The sequence below is a fragment of the Leptopilina boulardi genome, unplaced genomic scaffold, assembly GCF_019393585.1.
Source record: "Leptopilina boulardi isolate dan_hultmark-lab unplaced genomic scaffold, ZJU_Lbou_2.1 LbouV2_352, whole genome shotgun sequence".
NCBI lineage: Eukaryota > Metazoa > Arthropoda > Insecta > Hymenoptera > Figitidae > Leptopilina > Leptopilina boulardi.
This window is the reverse complement of record NW_026137921.1, coordinates 2,024,015-2,029,510: the sequence shown is the minus strand read 5'-3', so window position 1 is coordinate 2,029,510 and position 5,496 is coordinate 2,024,015.

The window sequence follows — 5,496 nt, the reverse complement described above, 5'->3', positions numbered from 1 at the left end:
TTAATATACATTAAAAGTATATAACATTAATTAATTGCAATTTTTGTTAATCTAACTCGTCATCTAATTACTGTATGATATTTACTTTCAAAAATTCTCATACACTAAAACGTCAATCGAGAACAGACGAATGTGCAGTGCTGTTCTCGATTGACGCGATTTTTATCGCTCGAAAATAAAAACACTCAGGGCCGTATGAAGGGCCTTACGCAACAATGTGAATTCTATCTAGGGGATTTTCACTAGTGGGGCACTGAATCCACCTTAAATTTAAAAATCACAAGTACGACTTTGGCGTCAGTCATAACCTAAATTCTACCCGCTTCCCCACTTCCCTTCAAGTGTTCCCTTGCTCTGTTCTCGACTGACGTGTTCTCGATTGACGTTCTAGTGTAGTTGGTTAAAGCGTTAGGTTATAAGTCCGTAGGTCCAGTCGTAGGTTCGAATCCCGTCGGGTGATAGAGAATTTATTTCATAAGTTTGCGTTAATTCTAAGGTACATCTATTAAATATGACAAAATCGAAAAATATGCGATTCATGTACCTTAATAACCTATTTTTTATAAATATTATATCCACTTGTCTAACACTCAGAATATTTGGGCATAAATGGGGTCACTTTGGGAATTTTCTGTGATTTGTATGAACATTAAAAAAATCTAAAAATCTACATTTATTGCGCCATAATGATAAATATTTATATTTTAGTTGAAAATTATATATGCATTATTTTAACAATTAGAATATTTAGCTATAAATGGGCTAAGTTTAGGATTTCCCAACTTTGGTAATTGATTGGGATCACCGTTACAAGCCAAGTTTGGGCGTTCTTTGGGAAGACCCACTTTGGACATTGGGAATCCCACTCTGGGCCAGATTGGCGCCCAGTCGACTTTTCCACACGGGGAATGACCCTTCTTAATAAAAATTTCAAAAGAATTTAAAATGTAAATACATATTGATTGAAATATTTTTTATATTTTCGGCAGACATGTTGCCAATTTAATAGCATAACAATGTTCCAATTATTATTTATTAGGTTGCGTTAAGTGCATTATAATTTTTATACTTGTATAAATGTGATTTACTGTATATTCACTACTATCGCAATAAAAAGTCTATACTCTCAAGTTTGGATATAATACACAATGTAAATAAATTGTGAAGTGAAGTATAATATTCAATGTTCAAAACCTCGACTATAACTATCAATTATAATTGTTAAAAAAAAAAGTTTTATAAACTAACAAACACGTTTCGTATATGTATAGAAAATTCTGAAAATCGTTTAAAAATTATTCAATAATTAATGTAATATTCTTTCAAATTTATAAGATTATTCTTAAGTTTTCTAAATGAATTGTGCGTGCAAATGAAATCAAAAATGAATAAATGTAGGGAGTCGAGAAATTATAATGTTTTTAAGTGGAGAAAAATATTAATTTTACACATTTTTTCGATACGCGCAGTGTATGAAGTTGAATTCTGAAGTAAGACTGTATAAAAAAGATTGACAAAAAAAAATTATTATCATTCGAAAAACATTTGTTTCCACATTTTTTTCGACACCCTACTTTTAAAAAACAGTTCGATATTAGTTACTTTGATAAAAAAAAAAAAACAAAACAAATCCATATCGCATATTTCTGTATGTAAAGCATATCTTTCATAGGCGTATAATCTATTTTTATAATATTTTATGTTAATTTTTAAAAGTTGTTCCGCAAGTCATAAAAAAGTTTTTCTTCTACTTTTTGAATTAAATTATATAACTTGATGAGAAAAGTTATGGCTAATGGGACAAAAGGTGTTAGTTTTATGTTTTATACGAATGTAGAGGATATCATTCAAGGAATAAATTTACTACACTTTCTTATTACATATATAAAAATATAATAATTGTTAAAAAGTTTTTTATAATTTAAATTTAATTCATATGTTTCTGTACATTTTTTAATTGTCAATTTTGTAAAGTTTTATGCATATTTTATAGTCAATTTTTCTATAGGAACCTTAATTTTTAACGAATACGATATGAATAAATTTCTGTTGTGTTTGGTTCAAAAGTAAAATTAGATTTAAGAACATTTTTAAAACAATATTATTTTTAAGTTAATGTTCAATTCAATACAAATGCAAAAATGTTACTTTATTTAAGAAATTAATTTTTAAAACTTTAAATGACTTATGGGGCCATTCATTAACTACCTCATTCTGTAATAATTCGATATATAAATTGCAACTATAAAAATAATTTTTTTTTTAGTTCTCTAAAAAATTTCCTCAGAGAGTATTTTTTTTTAAATATTTTTTAAAAAAAAGTCATGTTACTCTTTTTCTATAAAAAAAAATTCTTGAATGATTTCCTCAAGATTAAGCGTTGTGAAATGTATAATTTTTAAACAAGCTGAAATAACTTTTGCAAATCCACTGCCTAAATCTATTTCAAAATTAAATTTAATTAAAATAAATTTAATAATTTTTTTTTTACATCTCATTATAAAAATTTGTTTTATTTAGGCATTCTTTAAGAGGAAAAAACCTTTACACTATTTGACAGTGCAGGTTTTATATTTTTGTTGACTTATATACAAAAACCAAAAAAAAAAGGCGGATGTTTTGTGAACGTAAAGTATAAATATAGGGTTTGATATATAAATTATCATGTAATTGACAATTCATTTTTAATTTATAAAAAAAAAAACACACGCGAATACTTTAACGTAATCGTAAACGTCGACAATCAAGTTATTTTTTTCTATTGTCGTCATGTTGTGACTACTAAATGTAGGATGTCTATTTATGTGAAAATAAAAAGTGTATATTCGCAGTAGTCAATATAATATCCACTTACATTTAAATATAAAACATTTAAATACCCCTGTTTTACCTCTTCCTATTTAGACTTTGGCAAATATGGTACAGAATTTTTTTTTTTTTAAATAGAACTTAAAATTTTAGAATATATATATAAAAATGTGAACTTTTCTCATAATTTCTATTATTTTTCACAAACAATGTAAACTTTGATGAAATTCAGGAAATTTTTTTACTCAAATCAAAAATAAATAAAATAATCAAATATAAAACAATAATAAAATAAAATTTGTTTTTCTCAAAGCAAGATAAATATATATTGAAAATTTTTTTTTCCAATAACACAACAAATTGTGGAGCACATTTAAGAATTTTTTTTTATTACAAGTACTCTAAATATAAAATGTTTAACAGACTAAATTTTTTGGTTCGCATATATTTAAATTAATTGTAAATTAAGTAACAAAATGTTTTTTTAACATTAACTCGTAAAGCATTAACTCCCACCAATGGGTGGGATTTTTATAGCATCCCCTACACTGTAAAAAAAAGGAGTTGAAGTTCAACTCCCTAGGGGATGCTATATAAAAGTCTCATCCATTTGGAGTTGAAGCGAAGGGAGTTAATTGGAGTTAATTGTATGCCTAGGGAGTTGGTTGTAAGGAGTTAATTTAATTATTAACTTCCTTTTTGAGTTGATTTTTAACTCGAAAATTTTAACTCCTAACTCCCAGTAACGTTAACTCTCTAATTTTTTTTACAGTGCATGTCCAACTTCTGCTGCAAATGTGTAATTTCATTATTTCATGATTTTAATTTAATTAAAACATCTATTATTATTAATTTTGTCTAATTAGAATTTTTTAAAGGTAAATAAATTGCGAAGAAAAAACATGTGCCAAAAGTTTTGAACGTTCAAATGAACAAAATATTTTTTTCAATCTATAAATTATTAGAAATTATAATGTCAATGTAAAATAAAACAGTAAATTAAACAAATATTAAATTAATAACTTCTTTTTAGATATTTAAAACAATATTTTGTAATAAAATTCGTACTTAAAGAAGTTACAAAAAAAAAATTTGTTCATTTGAGCTCCTGGATATAATAACTCGCGCTCAGCTCAGCTGTACGCTGTAAATCCAGTAAAACCTACAAAAATGGTAAGAAAATTCAAATTCAAAATTTTGATGTTTGAAAAGTACTACCTTGTAGGAAATAAATAGGCGCATCTTTTTTTCCTTTAATATTTTTTTGAATAACGAATATTTCATGAAGTTTTAAAACATAAATCATCGTATCTTTTACAATTATTAACGGATTTGATTAAAAATTAGTATACACACGCTCTTGGGTCTACTGAAGACGACAATATAATGAAAAATTAAAAAATCACGGATAAACTTCCGAAAACCCCCCCCTTCCGATTTTAATGAAACTTGGTATACTTACGTAATTTCATGCGATGATCACGAAAATGATAGTGAAAATTACCGCAAATTTCATTTTTATGGTGAAAACCATAAAAAACACCATAAAATTATGGTTTTTTGCGTTTAACTCGTAAAAAACGCAAAATTAAAAAAAATCGTTCTTACAAAAGTTGTAGAGCTTCTAAAAATGAACATTTTATGTCCTATACATTTTTTACCAAAAGTCATTAGTTTTCGAGAAAAATGCAAAATATTTAAAAACGGTGAAAATCACCAACTTCTAGCTATTATCCACAAGAGGCAGATGTCTTATGTGACGGACAATATCTTTTAATAAAAAACCTTCTACTCTTTGCTGTGCAGGGCTATTTCCAAAAGAACTTTTAGGGGAAGACATCTTGGAGGAGGGGGGTCGGGGTGGGTTCCGTACCTTCCAGTACCATTAAGAATGTGAATTTGACTGTCTGTTTTGAAAGAGAGCAACGATACTAGGGAAGGCGGGCTTCGCCCGCCTCTGCATTCTTTGCTGTGCAGGGCTACTTCCAGGGGGGGAGGGGGGGAAGACATCTTGGAGGAGGGGGGTCGGGGTGGGTTCCGTACCTTCCAGTACCATTAAGAATGTGAATTTGACTGTCTGTTTTGATAGAGAGCAACGATACTAGGGATGGCGCGCTTCGCCCGCCTCTGCATTCTTTGCTGTGCAGAGCTACTTCCAGGGGGGGAGGGGGGGAAGACATCTTATATATTATATATACATAATATATGTATAATATAATATAATATCATAATAATATAATATTCAAACGAATCAAATTTAATGTGCGATCTCTCAAAACTATCTTTATAGGAATTCCAGTTTCGTGGTATTAGTAATTTTTGTAGTGTGCTTTTCATGTTTTTGCATTTTTCTCGAAAACTAATGACTTTTGGTAAAAAATGTATAGGACATAAAATGTTCATTTTTAGAAGCTCTACAACTTTTGTAAGAACGATTTTTTTTAATTTTGCGTTTTTTACGAGTTAAACGCAAAAAACCATAATTTTATGGTGTTTTTTATGGTTTTCACCATAAAAATGAAATTTGCGGTAATTTTCACTATCATTTTCGTGATCAGCGCATGAAATTACGTAAGTATACCAAGTTTCATTAAAATCGGAAGGGGGGGGTTTTCGGAAGTGCACCCAAAATTTCGAACACACCCGAACCACGTGTTAATTTTTATAAAAAAAAAACTCATTCAATTT